General features: G+C 40.2%; 1 protein-coding gene across 1 annotated transcript in view; it reads left to right on the top strand.

Moving 5' to 3' along the window:
• Nucleotides 1–25884, top strand: part of LOC128702814 (uncharacterized GMC-type oxidoreductase Mb1310-like) — a 167152-nt gene that overhangs the window by 123700 nt on the left and 17568 nt on the right. The window lies entirely within an intron of this gene.

Raw genomic sequence — 25884 nt, 5'->3', positions numbered from 1 at the left:
GGAAATACTGGGTGCGGTCCCCTAGTGAGTGTTGCCTGCCAGCCTGTGACTCAGAGGTACATCGGTATATTATCTGCCCGCAAGCATGAGTTATTCTCTTCAGCATGCATCGTTTATTCTCGCGAGGACTAGCTCTTTCCAGGTGGGGAGGCTTAAGCAGTGAGAGAAAAATTTTATATATATAGATAATTGCCCATAATTCTCATTTGGGGAACTCTTTGTGCAGCTCCTGACCTCCCATCCATCCGAGCAACAGTGAAAGAGCTCTTCCGGGTAAATTGGCATATATTATCCGTTTGAACGCTCTCAGGTGGGGAGAGCCTTAAGTGATGTGATGTTTATATATTTGTTCAGACTAGAGAGGATAGTACTATATAGTTATACATAAATCAAAATCAAAATCAAAACTTGCTAATATTTTTTATTGATTTACATACAAGTTTTTAGTGGTTAGACTGAATGACTGCGCACCTCTTGTTCACCTTCTGCCAGGTTAATGATCTCCGTTTAAAAATGATCTCCCCTCCAACTAAGGGCTGTTCCTTAATAGGAGCGACACCTTCCACCTTCACTCCCACAACAGCTGTTTCCTCTTCCCCCTCCTCCTCCGGAGCGTCATCAAGGTCTGCTTCAAGGTCACCAGATTGTCCAGCCGCAGCCCAGGGCAGCAGGTGTCTGCTTATTGTGTTACTAAGCAGATGAGTGACTTATATAAATAGTTCTGAGTCTCAATGGTTATTAATTGACATAATTACCAGACTGCTCGCGAACACTGACTAGGTGGTGACGTGTACTCAGTGGTGACGTGTACTTAGCTCTGCGAAGACCTGTTTGTGTGCTCTCTGTGAATCTGAACCAGGATGCCCTCTCTTGAGCAACTTTACCAGCAGTTGAGAGAAGAGCTCAGAGTTGCTAAGATGGAGATACGGCGATTAACGGAGGAGAACAAGAGGATTCGTAGTAATCCTCCTGTTGTGAGTCCCCAGGTTAAGAGGGGAGCTTGGTCAGTGGCCGGGCAACATGGAACCAAGCTGAAGATCAAGAAAACGGTTGGAGAGGCAGAAACAACGAGAAACCAGAAGACTTCCGTGGAAACTTCCAACCCATTCTCGGTGCTACCCGACGAATGTGAGTGTTCTACTGGGAATGCCACAACGAGCACCAAAGAAGCATTGGCAGACGTGAGTGAGACATCCCTAGAAACCCCAACGAAGACCATCGAGAACGTCTTGACGAATTCTACAAGTGGTGTAATGCTATCTGTCGAATGTGAGTCGACTACTCGGAGCATCACGACGGACGACGCCAAGGAAGGTAAAAACATTGTTGTTGTTGGGGATAGCCAGATTAGGTACATGGATAGGGCATTCTGCTTGAAGGACAGGAGTAGGAGGCAGAGAGTGTGTTTTCCTGGGGCTGGGATGCAGGATATTGTTAGCCGTCTGGATGACATTATGAGAGGTAATGGGAGCAATCCTATTATCTGTGTCAGTGCTGGAGGCAACGATGTTGGCAGATGTAGGAGTGAGGACCTGATTAGCAGGTATAGGTCAGCAATAGAGATAATTAGGAGGAAGGGTGGGAAACCTGTCATATGTGGCATTTTGCCAAGGAGAGGAGTTGGAAATGAATGGTTGTCCAGAGCAATTGGTGTCAATTGCTGGCTGGACAAATACTGTAAGGAAAATGCAGTAACATTCATTGACAACTGGGACCTCTTCTATGGCAGAAATGACATGTATGCCAGGGATGGGGTTCACTTATCTAGGTGTGGGGTGGGAGCACTGGCCAATGCAGTGGAGGGAGCCGTTAGGTCTTTAAACTAGGAATAGTTAGTGGTATGGGTTTTTGCGGGAAAACTGTGAAGTCTCAGGGTAGTAATATGAGTACTAGGAGAACTAGTAATAGGCAAAATGAGGTGGATATTGGAAAGCCAGTGGCACTAATTGACAAGGACAGTAATAGGTTTAGTGGAATAACAGAAAGGAGCAGGAATGGTAAAGAGAAAGGAGGGTCCTTAACTATATATTACACAAATAGTCGCAGTGCTAGGAATAAGATGGACGAGTTGAGACTAGTTGCTAGTGCAGGTAACATAGATGTATTTGCCATTACTGAGACGTGGTTTAATTAAAAAAGTCGGGACATGCCTGCAGAATGTCACATTCAGGGTTTTAAATTGTTCCAAGTAGATAGAAGTATCGGGAAGGGGGGTGGGGTGGCACTGTATGTCCGAGATCGCTTGAACTGTTGCATAAAAACGGGTATTAAGTCTGAAGTAACACATACAGAGTCTGTTTGGATAGAATTTTCAGAGGGGCATGAAAAATTAATTTTAGGTGTGATATACCGTCCCCCAAATTTAGATAGGGACCAGGGGAGACTACTATGGGAGGAAATTGTTAGGGCCACAAGGCACGATAATGTAGTAATTCTAGGAGACTTTAACTTTAGTCATATTGATTGGAATTTCTTGACTGGGAATTTAGAATCATACGATTTCTTAGAAGTAGTTCAGGATTGTTTTTTGAAGCAGTTTGTGACAGAACCTACAAGGGGTAATAACCTGCTTGACTTAGTTCTGGCAAACAATGAATCCCTTGTTAATAATTTAGAAGTTTCAGAGGAACTGGGTGCTAGCGACCACAAATCAATTACATTTAGAATTGAATGGAAGTATGATAGTAGGGATAACTCAGTAACAGTCCCAGATTTTCGCTTAGCAGATTACGATGGGCTTAGAGAACACTTATCATCTGTTGACTGGAGTAACGAAGAGAGCTATCAATATGACAGTTTTCTGAACACAATAAATGCTGCTCAAAGAACGTTTATCCCTTATAAGGAAATTAGATCAAATAGAAATGACCCAAAATGGATGAATAATAGGCTGAAATATCTACTAGGGCATAAGAAAGGAATTTATAGGCGTATCAAAAGAGGCGAGGGTCATCTTATGAATCAGTATATTGACATTAAGAGGGACATTAAAAAGGGGATAAGAAAAGCTAAAAGGGACTATGAAATTAAAGTTGCTAGGGATTCTAAAACTAACCCAAAAAGTTTTTTCCAGGTCTATAGAACAAAAGTCAGAGATAAGATAGGTCCCCTTAAAAATAACTATGGGCATCTTACTGACAAAGAGAATGAAATGTGCTCGATTTTAAATAATTATTTTCTCTCGGTTTTTACACAGGAAGACACTAATAATATTCCGGTAATTAATTTTTATAGTGGATCAGAAGGAGATAAATTATGTAACATCACAGTCACTAGTGAAATGGTTGTGAAGCAGATAGACCGACTGAAGCAAAATAAGTCACCGGGTCCTGATGAGGTTTTTTCAAGGGTTCTTAAGGAATGCAAAATGGAAGTCTGTGAACCATTAACTAATATTTTTAATTTATCTCTTCAAACAGGTGTAGTGTCTGATATGTGGAAGATGGCTAATGTAATTCCTATTTTTAAAACAGGGGACAAGTCGTTACCGTCAAATTACCGCCCAATAAGCCTGACCTCAATTGTAGGCAAATTACTAGAGTCAATTATAGCTGAGATTATAAGAAGCCATCTCGATAAGCATAGCTTGATTAAGGATACTCAGCATGGATTCACAAGAGGCCGGTCTTGTCTAACTAATTTATTAACTTTCTTCAGTAAAGCTTTTGAGGCTGTTGACCACGATAAAGAATTTGATATTGTTAACTTAGATTTTAGTAAGGCATTTGATAGAGTTCCGCACCAAAGACTGTTGAAGAAAGTAGCAGCTCATGGCATTGGGGGAAGGGTGCTCTCGTGGATCGAATCATGGCTCACAAACAGGAAGCAGAGAGTGTCCATAAATGGGGTTAAATCCGAGTGGGGATCAGTAACAAGTGGCGTTCCACAGGGATCAGTCTTGGGCCCGTTGTTGTTTATAATATATATCAATGATCTTGAAGAAGGAATTACTAGTGATATGAGCAAATTCGCCGATGACACGAAGATAGGTAGGATAATTGATTCAAACGTAGATGTTAGGGAACTTCAGGAGGATTTAGACAAACTCTACTCTTGGTCAGAAAAGTGGCAGATGCAGTTCAATGTAGATAAATGCAAGGTTCTGAAGCTCGGGAGTGTCCATAACCCTAGCACTTATAAGTTAAATAATGTAGAACTTAGCCATACAAATTGCGAAAAGGACTTGGGGGTTATGGTAAGCAGCAACCTTAAACCAAGACAGCAATGCCTAAGCGTACGTAATAAGGCAAATAGATTACTGGGATTTATATCAAGAAGTGTAAGCAACAGAAGTCCAGAGGTCATACTGCAGCTTTATACATCATTAGTAAGGCCTCACCTAGATTATGCAGCTCAATTCTGGTCTCCATATTACAGAATGGACATAAATTCGTTAGAGAACATTCAGCGTAGGATGACTAAATTAATACATAGCATTAGAAATCTTCCTTATGAAGAAAGATTGAAGACTCTTAAGTTACATTCACTTGTTAGACGAAGAATGAGGGGAGACCTGATCGAAGTGTACAAGTGGAAGATAGGTATTAATAAAGGGGATATTAACAAGGTCTTGAGGATATCTCTCCAAGAGAGAACCCGCAGTAATGGATTTAAATTAGATAAGTTTAGATTTAGAAAGGACATAGGAAAGTATTGGTTTGGAAATAGGGTAGTTGATGAGTGGAACAGTCTACCTGGTTGGGTTGTTGAGGCTGGGACTTTGGGTGGTTTCGGATTTGGGTTGGATGAGTACATGAGTGGGAGGGGTTGGATTTGAGAGGGACTTGCACATCAGAGCTTGTTTCTTGGGTGGCATTGAAAATTGGGTTGGTCAAATGTTTGTTAGTGGGATGAATTGTAAAGGACCTGCCTAGTATGGGCCAACAGGCCTGCTGCAGTGTTCCTCCTTTCTTATGTTCTTATGTTCTTATAATCGCCCATAATTGTCATCCATGAGAAAGTACAAAGGAGTGTCCTTTGCTTCAGCTGCCTCCCCCCCTCCTTCCCGTGAATAAGGCGGTCCCCCACCTCGAGCACACTTGTGAGTACTGAGAATAGCTCAGTTTTCAGGGAAGGATAGTATTATATATATACTTAATAAATAAAAATAAAAATTGAAAGTTTATGTTAGTATTTTTATTGAATTACATAGGCAAACGGAAAAAAGCTGGGCAAATTTTGGTGGTTAGACTGACTGGTTGCGCTCCTGTTCACCTCCCAGTTGCCGAGTGTTCCTGCCCACCTGAATGTCAGTGAAGGTTCTTCCGGGAACATTGGCATATTAGAGGTAATACAAGTGGTGACATTCTACCTCGAATTAATTGCAACATCTCAAACATTGTGGTAGACACTCTGGGGTGTGTATCAAAATGATACACACACACAATTGGTAAAGTCCTCCATATGGGGTAAGTAGTGTGGTGAAGGTAACCCCCTACAGGTACAACAAGATGAATCAAGATAGGTGATACTGTTGCCCTGTGACAGGCTTATATGCTCATGTAAAGCTAGGAGAATGAGTGACAGGGTAATGTATACTGACGAGAGACAGTGGGTGGTTGCTCAAATGAGGGGGAAGAGGGGGGGGGGTCAGGAGTGTTGAAGCGATGGAAATAAATGGTATAAAATACCGACACAATGGAAATATAAACACATATGCAGTATAATGTGAACCTTTATTGACTACGTTTCGCCCACACAGTGGGCTTTTTCAAGTCACAAACAGAACTACCTGGGGTGGAAGGAACGCGCGTTCCTTCCACCCCAGGTAGTTCTGTTTGTGACTTGAAAAAGCCCACTGTGTGGGCGAAACGTAGTCAATAAAGGTTCACATTATACTGCATATGTGTTTATATTTCCAGAGTGTTGAAGCGACTGACTTTGCAACTTGATAGTGTTTCTTGTGATAGGTTGTGATAGGGTAGTTTATTTACGTGTTTGCATTAGGTTACAGAAGCCTGTGCTGTGATATTAAGAACATAAGAATGTAGGAACACTGCAGAAGGCCTACTGGCCCATACGAGGCAGGTCCTTATCAAAACGATCTCTACCTAAAGCCACCCAAGAAATAACTCCCGTACCCAATGACACCAATCAAACCCAGCCCCTCCCACTCATATATTTGTCCAGTCTCTTCTTAAAGCTACACAAGGTCCTAGCCTCTATCACCCCACTGGGAAGACTGTTCCACGCATCTACAACTCTGTTAGAAAACCAGTACTTACCTATGTCCTTTCTAAATCTAAATTTATCCAACTTAAATCCATTATTCCTGGTTCTTACCTGGTTCGACACCCTCAGTACTTTATTAATGTCTCCCTTGTTTATGCCCGTCATCCACTTATACACTTCAATGATATCTCCCCTCATTCTACGCCTCTCCAAAGAGTGGAGATTTAAGGCTTTAAGTCTATCTTCATACGGGAGGTTCCTTACACAGTAAATCATTTTAGTCATTCTTCTCTGTATGTTCTCTAATGAGTCTATGTCCATCCTGTAGTAAGGAGACCAAAACTGAGCAGCATAATCTAAATGAGGCCTCACTAGTGATGTATAGAGCTGTAAAATAACTTTTGGACTTCTGTTACTTATACTTCTTGAGATAAATCCAAGTAATCTGTTGGCCTTGTTGCGCACACTAAGGCACTGCTGTCTTGGCTTTAGATTTCTGCTTACCATGACTCCCAAGTCTTTTTCACATTCTGTATGAACAAGCTCTACTTCACCTAGATTATAGCTTCGAGGGTTATTTTCATTACCAAGGGCAAGTACCTTACACTTATCCACATTAAACTTCATCTGCCATTTTTCAGACCAGGACATTAATTTGTTCAAATCGTCCTGGAGTTCATTGATATCCTCCTCAGAGTGAATTATACGGCCTATCTTTGTATCATCAGCAAACTTACTCATGTCACTAGTAATCCCTTCATCAAGGTCATTAATGTAAATTATGAACAGGAGAGGGCCTAAAACTGATCCTTGTGGAACGCCACTAGTGACTAATCCCCATTCAGATTTCACTCCATTAATTGTAACTCTCTGCTTTCTATTGGTAAGCCATGCCTCAATCCATGCTAGAACTTTACCTCCTATACCATGAGCTGCCACTTTTCTTAAGAGTCTCTTGTGAGGTACTCTGTCGAAGGCTTTACTAAAATCCAAATAAACAATATCATATTCCTTATCACTGTCAACTGCCTCAAATGTTCTATTGAAGAACGTCAGTAAGTTTGTCAGGCAGGAACGACCTCTCGTGAATCCATGCTGAGATTCATTTATCAAGTTATGCTCTTCAAGGTGACTTCTGATAATGTCAACTATAATTGATTCTAATAACTTGCCCACTATAGATGTCAGGCTTATTGGACGGTAATTTGAAGGAGTGAACTTATCCCCTGATTTGAATATAGGAACCACATTAGCCATCTTCCACATCTCTGGCACAACACTGGTAAGGATGGACGCATTGAATACACTCGTTATTGGCTGACTAAGCTCCATCTTGCATTCCTTAAGTACCCTTGAAAACAACTCATCGGGTCCCGGGGACTTATTTTGTTTCAGTTTGTCTATCTGTTTAATAACCATGTCCCTCGTGACAGTACATAAGAACATAAGAACATAAGAAAGGAGGAACACTGCAGGAGGCCTGTTGGCCCATACTAGGCAGGTCCTTTACAATTCATCCCACTAACAAAACATTTGCCCAACCCAATTTTCAATGCCACCCAAGAAACAAGCTCCGATGTGCAAGTCCATCTCAAATCCAACCCCTCCCACTCATGTACTTATCCAACCTAAATTTGAAACTACCCAAAGTCCTAGCCTCAATAATCCAACTAGGTAGACTGTTCCACTCATCAACTACCCTATTTCCAAACCAATACTTTCCTATGTCCTTTCTAAATCTAAACTTATCTAATTTAAATCCATTACTGCGGGTTCTCTCTTGGAGAGATATCCTCAAGACCTTGTTAATATCCCCTTTATTAATACCTATCTTCCACTTATACACTTCGATCAGGTCTCCCCTCATTCTTCGTCTAACAAGTGAATGTAACTTAAGAGTCTTCAATCTTTCTTCATAAGGAAGATTTCTAATGCTATGTATTAATTTAGTCATCCTACGCTGAATGTTTTCTAACGAATTTATGTCCATTCTGTAATATGGAGACCAGAATTGAGCTGCATAATCTAGGTGAGGCCTTACTAATGATGTATAAAGCTGCAGTATGACCTCTGGACTTCTGTTGCTTACACTTCTTGATATAAATCCCAGTAATCTATTTGCCTTATTATGTACGCTTAGGCATTGCTGTCTTGGTTTAAGGTTGCTGCTCACCATAACCCCCAAGTCCTTTTCGCAATCTGTATGGCTAAGTTCTACATTATTTAACTTATAAGTGCTAGGGTTATGGACACTCCCGAGCTTCAGAACCTTGCATTTATCTACATTGAACTGCATCTGCCACTTTTCTGACCAAGAGTAGAGTTTGTCTAAATCCTCCTGAAGTTCCCTAACATCTACGTTTGAATCAATTATCCTACCTATCTTCGTGTCATCGGCGAATTTGCTCATATCACTAGCAATTCCTTCATCAAGATCATTGATATATATTATAAACAACAACGGGCCCAAGACTGATCCCTGTGGAACGCCACTTGTTACTGATCCCCACTCTGATTTAACCCCATTTATGGACACTCTCTGCTTCCTGTCTGTGAGCCATGACTCGATCCACGAGAGCACCCTTCCCCCAATGCCATGAGCTGCTACTTTCTTCAACAGTCTTTGGTGCGGAACTCTATCAAATGCCTTACTAAAATCTAAGTAAACAATATCAAATTCTTTATCGTGGTCAACAGCCTCAAAAGCTTTACTGAAGAAAGTTAATAAATTAGTTAGACAAGACCGGCCTCTTGTGAATCCATGCTGAGTATCATTAATCAAGCTATGCTTATCGAGATGGCTTCTTATAATCTCAGCTATAATTGACTCTAGTAATTTGCCTACAATTGAGGTCAGGCTTATTGGGCGGTAATTTGACGTTAACGACTTGTCCCCTGTTTTAAAAATAGGAATTACATTAGCCATCTTCCACATATCAGACACTACACCTGTTTGAAGAGATAAATTAAAAATATTAGTTAATGGTTCACAGACTTCCATTTTGCATTCCTTAAGAACCCTTGAAAAAACCTCATCAGGACAGCAGCAACAGCCTGTAGATGAATGGTTCAGAGAACCGACATGTTGATAAATTAGACACATGTGCAACTCTTGGGTATCTTTATTGAGGAAACGTTTCGCCACACAGTGGCTTCATCAGTCCATACAAAGGAGAATCTTGAAGAATAGGAGGAGAATGAGGTAATCAGTCCCTCAACCTTGAGTCGATGTGGTCAGTCCATCAATCTTGAATAGATTGATGGACTGACCACATCGACTCAAGGTTGAGGGACTGATTACCTCATTCTCCTCCTATTCTTCAAGATTCTCCTTTGTATGGACTGATGAAGCCACTGTGTGGCGAAACGTTTCCTCAATAAAGATACCCAAGAGTTGCACATGTGTCTAATTTATCAGCAACAGCCTGGTTGATCAGGCGCTGATCCACCAGGAGGCCTGGTCACAGACCGGGCCGCGGGGGCGTTGACCCCCGAAACTCTCTCCAGGTAAACTCCAGGACCCGGTGACTTATTTTGCTTCAGTCGGTCTATCTGCTTCACAACCATTTCACTAGTGACTATGATGTTGCATAATTTATCTTCTTCTGGCCCACTATAAAAATTAATTACCGGAACACTACTAGTGTCTTCCTGTGTAAAAACCGAGAGAAAATAATTATTTAAAATCGAGCACATTTCATTCTCTTTGTCAGTAAGATGCCCATAGTTATTTTTAAGGGGACCTATCTTATCTCTGACTTTTGTTCTATATACCTGGAAAAAACTTTTTGGATTAGTTTTAGAATCCCTAGCAACTTTAATTTCATAGTCCCTTTTAGCTTTTCTTATCCCCTTTTTAATGTCCCTCTTAATGTCAATATACTGATTCATAAGATGACCCTCGCCTCTTTTGATACGCCTATAAATTCCTTTCTTATGCCCTAGTAGATATTTCAGCCTATTATTCATCCATTTTGGGTCATTTCTATTTGATCTAATTTCCTTATAAGGGATAAACGTTCTTTGAGCAGCATGTATTGTGTTCAGAAAACTGTCATATTGATAGCTCTCTTCGTTACCCCAGTCAACAGATGATAGGTGTTCTCTAAGCCCATCGTAATCTGCTAAGCGAAAATCTGGGACTGTTACTGAGTTATCCCTACTATCATACTTCCATTCAATTCTAAATGTAATTGATTTGTGGTCGCTAGCACCCAGTTCCTCTGAAACTTCTAAATTATTAACAAGGGATTTATTGTTTGCCAGAACTAAGTCAAGCAGGTTATTTCCCCTTGTAGGTTCTGTCACAAACTGCTTCAAAAAACAATCCTGAACTACTTCTAAGAAATCGTATGATTCTAAATTCCCAGTCAAGAAATTCCAATCAATATGACTAAAGTTAAAGTCTCCTAGAATTACTACATTATCATGCCTTGTGGCCCTAACAATTTCCTCCCATAGTAGTCTCCCCTGGTCCCTATCTAAATTTGGGGGACGGTATATCACACCTAAAATTAATTTTTCATGCCCCTCTGAAAATTCTATCCAAACAGACTCTGTATGTGTTACTTCAGACTTAATACCCGTTTTTATGCAACAGTTCAAGCGATCTCGGACATACAATGCCACCCCACCCCCCTTCCCGATACTTCTATCTACTTGGAACAATTTAAAACCCTGAATGTGACATTCTGCAGGCATGTCCCGACTTTTTTAATTAAACCACGTCTCAGTAATGGCAAATACATCTATGTTACATGCACTAGCAACTAGTCTCAACTCGTCCATCTTATTCCTAGCACTGCGACTATTTGTGTAATATATACTTAAGGACCCTCCTTTCTCTTTATCATTCCTGCTCCTTTCTGTTATTCCACTAAACCTATTACTGTCCTTGTCTATTAGTGCCACTGGCCTTCCGATATCCACCTCATTTTGCCTATTACTAGTTCTCCTAGTACTCATATTACTACCCTGAGACTTCACAGTTTTCCCGCAGAAACCCATACCACTAACTATTCCTAGTTTAAAGACCTAACAGCTCCCTCCACTGCGTTGGCCAGTGCTCCCACCCCACACCTAGACAAGTGAACCCCATCCCTGGCATACATGTCATTTCTGCCATAGAAGAGGTCCCAGTTGTCAATGAATGTTACCGCATTTTCCTTACAGTATTTGTCCAGCCAGCAATTGACACCAATTGCTCTGGACAACCATTCATTTCCAACTCCTCTCCTTGGCAAAATGCCACATATGACAGGTTTCCCACCCTTCTTCCTAATTATCTCTATTGCTGACCTATACCTGCTAATCAGGTCCTCACTCCTACGTCTGCCAACATCGTTGCCTCCAGCACTGAGACAGATAATAGGATTGCTCCCATTACCTCTCATGATGTCATCCAGACGGCTAACAATATCCTTCATCCCAGCCCCAGGAAAACACACTCTCTGCCTCCTACTCCTATCCTTCAAACAGAATGCCCTATCCATGTACCTAATCTGACTATCCCCAACAACAACAATGTTTTTACCTTCCTTGGCGTCGTCCGTAGTGATGCTCCGAGTAGTCGACTCAAATTCGCCAGGTAGCATTACACCACTTGTAGAATTCGTCATGACGTTCTCGATGGTCTTCGTTGGGGTTTCTAGGGATGTCTCACTCACGTCTGCCAATGCTTCCTTGGTGCTCGTTGTGGCATTCCCAGTAGAACACTCACATTCGTCAGGTAGCACCGAGAATGAGTTGGAAGTTTCCACGGCAGTCTTCTGGTTTCTCGTTGTTTCTGCCTCTCCAACCGTTTTCTTAATCTTCAGCTTGGTTCCATGTTGCCCGACCACTGACCAAGCTCCCCTCTTAACCTGGGGACTCACAATAGGAGGATTACTACGAATCCTCTTGTTCTCCTCCGTTAATCGCCGTATCTCCAGTTTAGCAACTCTGAGTTCATCTCTCAGCTGCTGGTAAAGCTGCTCAAGAGAGGGCATCCTGGTTCAGATTCACAGAGAGCACACAAACAGGTCTTCACAGAGCTAAGTACACGTCACCACTGAGCTAAGTACACGTCACCACTGTGCTAAGTACACGTCACCACTGAGCTAAGTACACGTCACCACTGAGCTAAGTACACGTCACCACTGAGCTAAGTACACGTCACCACTGAGCTAAGTACACGTCACGTTAGTTAACTTAAATTCATCAGGAACTAAATAATTGTTAATTACTGGAATCTCATTTACATCTTTCTGTGTAAAAACTGACAAAAAATAGTCATTAAATAAGGAACACATTTCCAGTTCATTATCCGTCAGCTGTCCATTCCCTGATTTCAGAGGTCCTACTTTTTCCTTCACCTTCGTCCTATACACTTGAAAGAACCCCTTTGGATTAGTCTTTGATTCATTAGCGACTCTAATTTCATAGTCACGTTTAGCCTTTCTAATCGCCCTTTTTACTTCTCTTTTAAGCTGAACATATTGGTCAGTAAGGTTAACCTCTCCTCTTCTGATGCGCCTATGAATTCCCCTTTTCTCCCCTAATAGATGCTTTAGCCTCCTGTTAACCCATTTGGGATCGTTATTATTAGACCTAATTTCTCTCTGGGGAATGTATATACTCTGGGCACTGTGTACATTATTAAGAAAACAATCATAAAAGCAGATCCGTTCATATTCATAAGTATGATTATCGTCAATAAAATCATTAGCTAGATAACCCCAATCAAGATTAGACAGATGTTCCCTAAGTCCATTATAATCGGCAGAACGAAAATCGGGGATTTTTACTGTATTATCATTATTCTTGCATTCCCAATTAATGCTAAAGGTGATGGATTTGTGATCACTTGCGCCAAGCTCTTCAGTGATCTCCAGATTATTCACGAGTGTTTCCTTATTTGACAAGACTAGGTCTAGCAAATTATTACCCCTGGTAGGTTCAGTTACACTCTGTTTCAGAAAACAGTCCTGAACTGTTTCCATGAAGTCACTGGACTCTAGATTACCTGTCAAAGAATTCCAGTCAATTTGGCTAAAGTTAAAGTCCCCTACTATGACTACGTTACTGTGTCCAGAAGCCCTAACAATTTCGTCCCAAAGAAGTCTCCCTCTATCGTGATCCAAGCCTGGAGGTCGGTATATTACACCTAGAATTAGTTTTTCTTGACCCTCCACGAACTCTACCCAAACAGACTCTGTTACTGCTCCATCTATTTTTATACCTTTTTTTATGCAACAATTAATATTTTCTCGAACATACAATGCAACTCCTCTCCCCTTCCCATTACATCTATCCACATTGAATAACTTAAATCCCTGAATATTACACTCAGCAGTCATATCCCGACTCCTTAAATCATACCACGTTTCAGTTAATGCAATGATATCAAAGTTCCCAGCACATGCTACCAAACGTAGTTCATTAATTTTATTTCTTGCACTTCGACTGTTAGCATAAAATACCATCATATGTTTTTTCTTCTGCACATTTTTCCTATTCATCTTTGTTTTTACACAATTTCTGAAATTATCATTACCCAGAGTTACTCCATGACAGTTACTATTAAGATTCTTAATATCAGAGCATAAGTCAATATATCCATACTCATTATTAATCATTTCAAAACCCATACCTCTAACTAATCCTAGTTTAAAGTCCTAACAACCCCCTCAACTGAGTTAGCAAGAAAACCCACACCTGCCCTGGATAAGTGAACCCCATCCCTGGCATACATGTCATTTCGGCCATAGAAGTTGTCCCAGTTGTCAATGAATGGTACTGCATTATCCTTACAGTGTTTATCCAGCCAACAATTAATACCAATTGCTCTGGACAACCATTCATTACCAACACCTCTTCTTGGCAAAATGCCACATATAACAGGGCGCTCCCCCTTCTTCCTAATCATGTCTATAGCTGTCCTGAACTTTCTAACTAAATCCTCACTTCTACGCTTGCCTACATCATTGCCTCCAGCACTGAGGCAAATAATAGGATTGATCCCATTACCGTTCATGATGTTGTCAAGCCGGCTAACAATGTCCTCCATCCCAGCCCCAGGAAAGCATACCCTTTGTCTCCTACTCCTGTCCTTCAAGCAGAATGCCCTATCCATGTATCTAACCTGGCTATCCCCAACAACAACAATATTCTTACCTTCCTTGTTGTCGTTCGTCGTGACGATCCCAGTAGTAGACTCACATTCGTCGGGTAGCACCGAGAATGCGTTGGAGGTTTCCACGGGAGTTTCCACGGGAGTTTCCACAGCAGTCTCTTTCTTCTTCATCGTTTCTGGCTTTCCATTCGTCTTCTTGATCGTCAACTTCGTCGTCCCCTGCTGTCCAGCCACTGACCACGATCCCTTCTTGACCTGAGGACTCGAAACAGGACTACTACGAATCCTCTTGTTTTCCTCGGTCAATCGCCGTATCTCCATCTTCGCTGCCCTCAATTCTTCCTTAAGTTGCTGGTAAAGTTGCTCGATGGAGGGCATCTTGGTTCAGTCCAGGGGAGCAAACAAGACACTTCTTCACAGAGCCAAGTATAGGTCAGCACTCAAAGTACAGGTCACCACTCAAGAGCACACAAACAGGTCTTCACAGAGCTAAGTACACGTCACCACTGTGAATTTGTTGACAGCATATTTAATCTTATATGATATAATGTTGGACAGGACAATAACCATGCCACATATAAACTAAATAATGTAGATCTTAATACTACTGATTGCGAAAAGGATTTAGGAGTTCTGGTTAGCAGTAATCTAAAACCAAGACAACAGTGCATTAGTGTTCGCAATAAAGCTAACAGAACCCTTGGCTTCATATCTAGAAGTATAAATAATAGAAGTCCTCAGGTTGTTCTTCAACTCTATATATCCTTGGTTAGGCCTCATTTAGACTATGCTGCTCAGTTCTGATCACCGTATTACAGAATGGATATAAATGCTCTGGAAAACGTACAAAGGAGGATGACGAAGATGATCCCATGTATCAGAAATCTTCCCTATGAGGATAGAATGAGGGCCCTGAATCTGCACTCTCTCGAAAGGCGTAGAATTAGGGGGGATATGATCGAAGTGTATAAATGGAAAACAGGAATAAATAAAAGGGATGTAGATAGCGTGCTGAAAATTTCCAGCCAAGACAGGACTCGCAGCAATGGTTTCAAGTTGAAAAAAATTGAAATTCAGGAAGGATATAGGAAAGCACTGGTTTGGTAATAGAGTTGTGGATGAGTGCAATAAACTCCCGAGTACAGTTATTCAGGCTAAAACGTTGTGTAGTTTTAAAAATAGGTTAGATAAATACATGAGTGGGTGTGGATGGGTGTGAGTTGGACCTGACTAGCTTGTGCTGCTGGGTCTGGTGCAGTGCTCCATCCTTGAGTGGAGGATCAGACTGAATGGGTCATTGAAATAATCCTGGGGGGGAGGGTCATTGGTCTAATCCGGCAGGGGGGGGGGACATGGAACTGCTCCGCGTGGTTCAGTAGACCTGTTGCAGTGTTCCTTCTTTCTTATGTTCTTATGTTCTTATATCAATTGCATGTGTACAACGACATGTTAATTCAGTAATTGGCCAGTGTGTTTGGCGGAGGTGTGTGTAGCTCCGGCGGATACAGATACTTCTGTAGCTCCGGCGGATACAGATACTTCTGTAGCTCCGGCGGATACAGATACTTCTGTAGCACCGGCGGATACAGATACTTCTGTAGCTCCGGCGGATACAGATACTTTTGTAGCTCCGGCGGATACAGATACTTCTGTAGCTCCGGCGGATACAGATACTTCTGTAGCTCCGGCGGATACAGATACTTCTGTATGATTTAACCCCAGGATAGGGGTAGTTATTAGGAATGTGTTTTTCTTTTTACATTAATATATATAGTGTGATGTCTTCTTTACTTAACTCTACACGAGTACTGTTGTTCTGGTCCGCTGCACGTCACACTTATGTTGAAGTGAGACATGACAATGTTAAGTGTTTTTCGTATATATATACTGACAGGTTGCTTGAATGGTGTGTAGTGTGCTTGTAAATTTTATCGTTTTTCTGTGTCGGGTTTCTTCTCTGTGTACAACAACGTGTGTGTGTGTGTGAGATATTTTCTTTATGTGCTCAATGTTCTCGGTATGTCTATTCTATATATATGCATGTATTATGTTTGCCTGTACAAGATATGCTCTCAATAAAATAAAAAAAAAAGAATCAAGATAGGTGAGGTGTGACGTCACTGACCGTCAATAAACACAGGTGGGTGTGTCGTCACGGGTGTCCTCGTACGTGTCACTACCCTAACTGTTGCGTCACGTTTTGTACATCCCCAGCCCCTCCGGGTAAACACAAATGGTAGACGCATTCACTCAAATGGTATAATAACCAAGGGTAACTCATTTTTTAATGCTGGTAAACACCTACTCGTGTCAAATGGTGAGCATACAATTGGTAGACACTTTCAGTCAATAGTAAGCATAGACACTCAATGATAGACAAAAAATTTTCTCTATTTGAATAACCAATTTTTTCTTGAGTCACAATTTCAACTATAATCACACAAATTCATTCATAACTTTTCACTCGTAACCCACAACAGCATTTTGATAATTCATCAAAAATATTTTTCATTCATAACTTTTCACATTACCAAATCTTTATTCAACAAATTTTCACTTCTATATTTTCTTTAAAATATTCACTATACCTTTATTTTCAGTAAAATACCAAATAATTGCACTAAAACTCTAATAAAATCCTCTCCATACCCCATCTCCTTGAATCCACATAGAGAGTTTATTATTAATATAATCACGTGGAGCTCTGTACTCATAACCAAAAACTTTTCTCAGTACCTTTTAAGAAGCTCCAACAACACACTACAAGTCTTAACTTTCACAATTATTTCTCATTTCACAGCACCACGTTGTACAAGTCCCACAACATCTCACAACATCCCAACAAGTCACAACTTTCACTTGTCTCATCCATCCACTTACATTTGTTTTTCACTCACAACCCACAAAGACACAAACCCACAACGTTTTACATACTTTTCTCATTATCTGTTAAGAACCTCCAGCAGGATACAATTTCACCATTGTTTTGATAATAGAACAAAAAAAAAATTCACGCACACTGTGTATTCCCGACCTGAGACTCGAGATGATACAATTTACATAGCTTGGTGAGGTCACGGGACAGATGGTGTCAAGCAAGAAAGTGCGAGGTCACCTCACCTAACCACAATTATCTCAACCCACATTACCCACAATACTTGACTCAAATGCTAAAACAATTTTTCTCGTTTTCAACAATAAATAAAAAGATATAACCAATGCACTTTCTGAGGGTTGCCTTTGGTACATTCCCGATAAAATTGACACAAAAACCCACATTACTTTGCTGAGCGAATTTGAGTTACATTCTCGAGACTTAATGAGCATAGCTCATCCCAGGAGGAGCCCTGAGACCGCTAACAGCCATCACATCTCACAACACAAAATAATGTTCACCAACTCCATATCATATCTGCCAACATCTAAGAACGCTTAAGACAGATTACTAAGATCAGTATAATAACTTTAATCACTTAGGACAAGCCCACTAAATCATGATCACTTATGTCATGACAACCATAATTTAAGACACTGATAATCACAATCACCAACTCCATATTATATTTACCGTTATCTAAGAACTCTTAGGACAAGGCACTAAGATCACTAAAACAACACACATTTTTAAACATATTCCCTCAAATCACTTTATCTAAGATCACCAAATACCAAACTCAATAAAAATCTAACATCATTATTAATAAGATCATTTTTTTCACAAAAATCACGTTCACCAACTCCATATCAATGATTACTATTTATCTAAGAACATTTAGGACAAGGCACCAAGATCACTAAAACAACACACATTTTAACACATTCCCTCAAATCACTATAACCAAGATCACTCTTACTACGATCACAGATAACTTTCATTTTTATAAACATTTCAAAATCATCACTCTGTCAGTTTTTCTGTCGATAAATCTTCAGTCCCATTACCTTACGTGCAGGAACTCACAACACCATCTATTAAAGTAGATTTTGTGATAACATTTGAATACTCCCAGACTACTTTGAGCACTTCCAAACAACATTGGAACACTTCCAAACATCATTGGAACTCTTCCGAACAACATGGATCACTTCTAAACAACATTGGATCACTACTAAACAACACTGAAGCACTTGCAAACAACATTGGAACACTATAAAACGACATTGGAACACTACCAAATTGCATTGGAACACTTCCAAACAACATTGGAACACTCCAAAATAAAGCTTGAAAACCTCCAGATAACTTTAAGCATCTCTAAAATAACATTTGAATATTCACAAATAACATTTGCCATCTCTAACTCATCCACCAAATTACATTCTCATTCACACATTTCATTGACTGAAAATTACATCTCATCCACCAAACTACACACACACAAACAAAAAAAAATTAGAACCTGATCACATCCAAGTAAAACATATCATTGGGCATGACGATCACCAACTAAGACATAACATGAACACAAAACTGACACATGATCACAAAATTAATCATGATCACTTAAAACATATGAAGATATAAGCTTATTCACAAAAACATGAGTAAAAACTTGACAAGAACACTAAACACTCAATCACAACAAACTTAAAACTTGATGCATATCCACCAAAACTAAGACACATAGACCGCCAACTAAGACATAACTTGATCACCGAAAATCTAAGATAAGCATTATCTAGACATGAACACTTATGATATGAACACAAAAATAAGATATAATCCATGACATGTACACTATAACATGAGAACCATTACATGGTTGTCATGTTATACTGTACATGTCATACTCACCAAAACTGAGACTCACCTCCAAATAAGACATGACATGATAAGCAACACTATCCTGACAACCAACTATAGCATAACATGAACACAAAAATTTAAGACATGCGACATGATAACCAAAATCTAAGACATGGGGCCAAAAACTAAAGCACTTAATCATGATGATCAACAACTAAGACATAACATGAGTTAAAAAATTTAAGATGTGAAACATACCCACCAAAAATAAGACACGTACACATACAGCTAAGACATGACATGTACACAAAAAAATGTCTTTTATCCACCAATTAAGACAAAACATGATCCCCAAGAAACTAAGACATGATCACTTTGTTTACCCAAAAAACTAAAGCTCTTGATTATGATGACCACCAAGTAATGCATATCATGAACACCAAAACTATGACACAGTCACCTGCAACTAAGACATGACAGGATCATCAAAAATCTAAAATATGTATGGCAAAAACTAAAACACAGACACAAGGACATGATGATCGCTCTACTAACATCATTAAAGACATGTTAACTAATCATCACACCACACAAAATAGACATGTACATATTATGAAGCCATAATTTTCCCACAAAAAACTCCAAATCACAAAACCAATACTTGATCACAAAAACTAGAATTACATACACTTAAGACATATGCACCCTAAACATGAACACAAAATGCTAGCCATATTCACATAAGACATATGAAAACACAAAAAATTTATACATGATCACCGAAGATATGACAACTAATCACCATTACACAAAAATTTGACATGAGCACTTAAGACAAATGAAGATATAAACTTTTACACAAACATAATGACTAAAAACTTGAAAAGTTCACTATCAACCAAAACCACAAAGCAACACTTGATTCCAAAAGACTTGACATACAATCACTAAGGACATATGAAAACATATATATGTACACAAAAATTTAAACGCAAACACTTAAGACATGTGAAGGCAAACTTTTACGTAATCACCAAAGCATAAAAGTGATTTACACATTTCATTTCTCAAACTGGTGTTAAGAGTGGCGATGGTTCAACCCCATCCCCCTATTTTTTGAAAAGAGGGCAGAGCCCCCTTTTCACTGGGGGCTCTTAACACCAGTTTGAGAAATGAAATGTGTAAATCAGTTTTATGCTTTGGTGATTATGTAAGTTTGTCTTCACATGTCTTAAGTGTTTGCGTTTAAATTTTTGTGCACATATATATATGTTTTCATATGTCCAATTTACCCGGAAGAGCTCTTTCACTGTTGCTCGGATGGATGGGAGGTCAAGAGCTGCACAAAGAGTTTCCCAGATGAGAATTATGGGCAATTATCTATATATATAAAATTTTTCTCTCACTGCTTAAGCCTCCCTACCTGGAAAGAGCTAGTCCTCGCGAGAATAAACGATGCATGCTGAAGAGAATAACTCATGCTTGCGGGCAGATAATATGCCGATGTACCTCTGAGTCACAGGCTGGTAGGCAACACTCACTAGGGGACCGCACCCAATATTTCCCATTATCATATTCTTTCCCATACTCTTTTATCTTTGAACCCGGTAGTGTTGGAAAGAACTAGCAGTCGCAAGAATAAAAAACGATACGAGCGGAAGAGAAACATCCTCTGATGTAGCCAGAAACAACCTTCACTGAGTTGCAGAGCGGAGGGCAATACACTCTCCCTCGGCGAGGCCACCCAATTATTATTAAGTCGTAGCCAGACACCTTGAATCCGTGTACTGACCTTCCCATCTATCACAGCCATTCCCATGCTTTTATCCCTGCTTGTGATCAGGTTTCAGTAGTGATCATATCTCTCTTTTCTGAATAGTAACACGGTAATAAGGGTATCTATCTCTTTGGGGGATGATTAAACATACTAAACTCTGTACCCTGACAGCTCGAGGCTATGCTGTCCCTCATTATCACATTCTTTCCATACTCTTTATCCCCGATGCAGCGCTGTATAGCCCTTGTGGCTTAGCGCTTCTTTTTGATTATAATAATAATAATAATTTATCCCCGATGGCAGAAGTGTTTCGATTTGGACAAGACCATTGAGGGATGATTAAACATACTAAACTCTGTACCCTGACAGTTCCAGGCTATACTGTCCCCCATTATCACATTCTCTCCTTAATCATTATCCCCCCGATGACGGGGTCAATCAACTTGGGGTCATTCAACTTGGGCAGTGTTTCGATTCGGTCAAGAATATACTACTGTCATGTAAATCTTCGAAGCTGTTAGACTCATAACTTCAATTCATTCTCTAAGCTCTGACGGTCTTGAAGACAAGCCTCTAAATTCAACAGCCGATACCATTCCACTATCTTTATTTTCTGGGTGTTTCTAAACATGACTCACGAAATCGTAATGACATGATTGCAAACAAACCATACCACGGGTGGGGTTTGAACCCGCGGTCAGAGTCTCAAAACTCCAAGACCATCGCGTTAGCCACTGGGCTAGCTAGCGTGTGGAAATATACCTAGTTGGATGAATCTTATTGAAGCTAGCTGGCCCAGTGGCTAACGCGACGGTCTTGGAGTTTTGAGACTCTGACCGCGGGTTTAAACTCTACCCGTGGTATGGTTTGTTTCCAAACATGTCTGTTTCAATTGACTCCTGGCATGTTTGTAGATGAATGGTTCAGAGAACCGACATGTTGATAAATTAGACACATGTGCAACTCTTGGGTATCTTTATTGAGGAAACGTTTCGCCACACAGTGGCTTCATCAGTCCATACAAAGGAGAATCTTGAAGAACAGGAGGAGAGTGAGGTAATCAGTCCCTCAACCTTGAGTCGATGTGGTCAGTCCATCAATCTTGAATAGAATTCGGCATATGTGCGGAGAAGGAGCTTATAAACCGTTGGCAGGAGAGGTGCAGCAGTCATAGGTCGTGTCACATTTGTTCAATGTTGAAGTAGGTCGTGCCCAAGAATTAGGCAAACGAAGAATTCCCAAGTATTAAGATCCTGTTCTTCAAGATTCTCCTTTGTATGGACTGATGAAGCCACTGTGTGGCGAAACGTTTCCTCAATAAAGATACCCAAGAGTTGCACATGTGTCTAATTTATTGACTCCTGGTATGTTGGTATAACATAGTGGTTTGGTAGTGTCGGAGTAAATCTAAGGCTTTGCCTTAAGTTTGACCACATCCAGTAAATCATTTCTGTTGTCTATTTGGGCCTTAAACTGATCCATCAAACGGAAATATAAACACAAAAGCAGTATAACTGAGGCAGTCTGGGCAACATACTGGCTGGAGTGTGGCTGCTTGTGCTCCCGGCAGTATTAGTCACTGTACCTGGTATATTAGCCTTTAATTTTTCCATTAGATGCTTGCAGTGTTTTTTCTCTAATTTACACAGCCCTCGCGTCTTTATGTTCATACCGAGCTTCCTCAACAGTATCCTCAGATTCATACCGAGCTTCCTCAACAGTATCCTCAGATTCATACCGAGCTTCTTCAACAGTATCCTCAGATTCATTTACAGTATAGGCTTCTGAATCATAACGGAGATACGCTGTCTTGAAGGCCTTTAACCTTTCCTCTAAACGTTTCAGGCAGTTTTCTAGGTCTTTACAATCCACATCTACATCTTGTGTGATCTCAGGGCACTCATCGTGTGCTATAAGCGTCCATTGTGGTCTGTCATAGACCGCTTTCGTCTCATTAGAGGCGAAACGGTTGGAACTTAATTTTCTTACCGCATGGTCGTGTTTTAGTTAGAGTACGGCACTAGTTTGTACTTTATTTAGCCCAGCTCTCTACACGATATGAAGTTGGGTGAGAATAGATGAGTCTCGAATCTCTTCAATGAGTCTGAATCAAAATGTACACCGTTAGCCCTCAAAACTAACTGAAACAGTTTGGTCCGCAAATTTACAAACTGAATATGATCGATATGCTTGGCTTTCTTAAATAGCCTCCAATTTATATTTTGAGTAGTTCGGTTGCCCTCGATGGCCGTATTTTGCACTTACCTCCTGGTCGTGTAAACCTGTCTTCTGCCAGGATGACTGTTATTCTAGAACCGTAATGCTCATGAAAGAAATTTGCCACTTGTAAAATACTTTCTACAATGCTAATAATATCATTACCCTTCAATCTTAAATCTTCATTAAATTTCAGTACTTTAGCCCCTGGCGCTCTGAATATCTTTGCACCCCTGGTGGCCTGGTGGTTAACGCTCTCGCTTCACACGGCGAGGGCCTGGGTTCGATTCCCAGCCAGAGTAGAAACATTGGACGTGTTTCTTTCCACCTGTTGTCTATGTTCCCCATCAGTAAAATGGGTACCTGGGTGTTAGTCGACTGGTGTGGGTCGCATCCTGGGACACTGACCTAAGGAGGCCTGGTCACAGACCGGGCCGCGGGGGCGTTGACCCCCGGAACTCTCTCCAGATAAACTCTCCAGGTAAACCCCTGAGATCTCTGGGCAACTTCTCGGGAGCTGACTGTGCCATACAAATGTAACTGTGAATGTATATGGTTATTAAGACAGATTAATCTAGCGATTTGTCGTCTATAAGCCGGTTTATAGTTGCAGGACTTGAGCAATTTCTGTATAACGACGGCTTATAGTTACAGGATTTATGCTAGCCTCTGGTGCAGATTACAAATCCCACATTAATATGAGCCGATGACATTGAAATTCACCCAGCAGAAAATGCATTCTTCATTATATTAAAATTCACTTGGTTAGCACTTCAGCTTATGAAACAGTAAGTGCATAAATGTTGCGCGTCAACAATCTTGGCCTAACTGGGCCTAGCTTGTCTAATTCACTCTGATTAACTGAATACGTTAAATTCTAGCTTTACTTTATATAACTGTTGAAATTAGTGTATAATTGTAGCCTGAACTTGACCTTGCAATTCTCTGTAAATAATTATATCTACAAGTTCGCTTAGCCTACCTTGCTTACTTGTAAATATGACTCACGAAATCGTAATGACACGATTGTAAACAAAGAGAGACTCTCTGATCGCGGGTTCTATTCCAGCCCATGGTATGGTTTGCTTACTTGTAAATCATTGTAAATAATAAAATTTACAAACTCACTTAGCCTACCTGGCCTACTTGTAAATCACTATAAATAATAAAATTTACAAGCTCACTTAGCCTACTTGGCTTGCTTGTAACACTTCAATTAATCTTACAAGTTTATTAGCCTACTTCTGGCTTGCTTGTAAATCACTGTAAATAATCAAATTTACAAGCTCACTTAGAATATCTGGCTTGCTAACTTAACCTAACTTTGCAAAATCGCTTGTAAGGAACTGTGGCCTAGCTAAGATTAAATCTGTCTGATTAAACTAGCTATTCCACAATCTGGTTAGAAGGACCATTTAAAAATGTGTAATCTGGTTGTTTGGGTAAACCGAAGGACCCGCAGGAAAAAATCTCATCAGCACGCACTGAAAAGGACTGACTTACTTGAGATGGAAAATATGCTACTAGTAATCCTATGATTCTAGTCAAGTAATCTAGATTCCTCTGGCTTCTCTTTCTTCAAGACACCACGTGCAGTGAAGGACTTCCTGCAAGTATTCAGATTATACGTATTAGTAATGCCTTCAACTTGGGGGACCTTTAACCTTTCGAGGTCCTCCTGACTATTATATGTAAGGATCTATTAGCTTTTGGTCTATATTCTAGGGACAGCTACTTAACAATCTTAACCACAAATCACCTGATTGTTGAGCGTGGGCCCGCCTCTTAACTAGAACAAAAAGCAGTAAGGAGTATCACAAACGGGTCTGACGGAGAAACTTGTATCCACGATTCGTTGGGAAGGCCTCTGAAGGACGATGTTGACTGCCAGATAACTTTGGAAGACCATGTGGGCCTCTGAGTTTAGTATCTCGTAGGGAGCTGTTGACGCCACCAGTGCTTGTGCAAAAACATTCCTAGCGTCTCCTAGCCTATGTATAGACATGCTTGAGAGATGTTAGGTGTCGCAATTTGTCTACTATATTCAATACAACCTAATATTAACCTATATTAAGGTTTAAGACTGCATTGTTAATTATAATATTAGTTACTAACAAATTAAAAACCTTCGTAAAGTGTAAATATGAGAAGGAAAGCCGTCCAGAACAATGAAATATGAGAAGGAAAGCCGTCCAGAACAATGAAATATGAGAAGGAAAGCCGTCCAGAACAATGAAATATGACAGGAAACCCGTCCAGAACAATGAAATATGAGAAGGAAACCCGTCCAGAACAATGAAATATGAGAAGGAAAGCCGTCCAGAACAATGAAATATGAGAAGGAAAGCCGTCCAGAACAATGCATCAATTTGTGTATGCAATTTACGATTTTCGCTACTTGTGCATTTGATATCCCATTGAAAAACATAAAAGATCTGAAAAATATATTGATCAGGTGGGAATAACTAATAAATCACATTGAAATTGTCTTTTAGATCATGCAGAAGTCAAATTATGTAATACATACTAGTACTTCATTCTATTTAATAAGAAATTAACATTAAGATAATTCAGATATCACAAATTACTGCATGTGAAAATGTTATTTGTACGATTTTTTTCCATACTGGTCATCAGGACAGTCCCGTTGGAGGTTCCAGCAATAGGTTGCCATCATGTATGTGTTCCATCTGCCTTGATACCTTTCCTCCATCACCTTTATATCTTGATGGAATCTCTTCCCTTGTTCTTCACTGACCTCACAAAGACTATGTAGAAATCTGTCTAAGTGGTTAAGGAGAAAGTAGACCTTTATGATAATATTAGTACCTAAATTCTTAAAGCTTGTTTTGCACCAGT

This window comes from Cherax quadricarinatus, chromosome 79, assembly GCF_038502225.1.
Source record: "Cherax quadricarinatus isolate ZL_2023a chromosome 79, ASM3850222v1, whole genome shotgun sequence".
Lineage (NCBI taxonomy): Eukaryota > Metazoa > Arthropoda > Malacostraca > Decapoda > Parastacidae > Cherax > Cherax quadricarinatus.
Note: the sequence above shows the minus strand (reverse complement) of the source record. Positions and strands in the feature narration are given on the sequence as shown.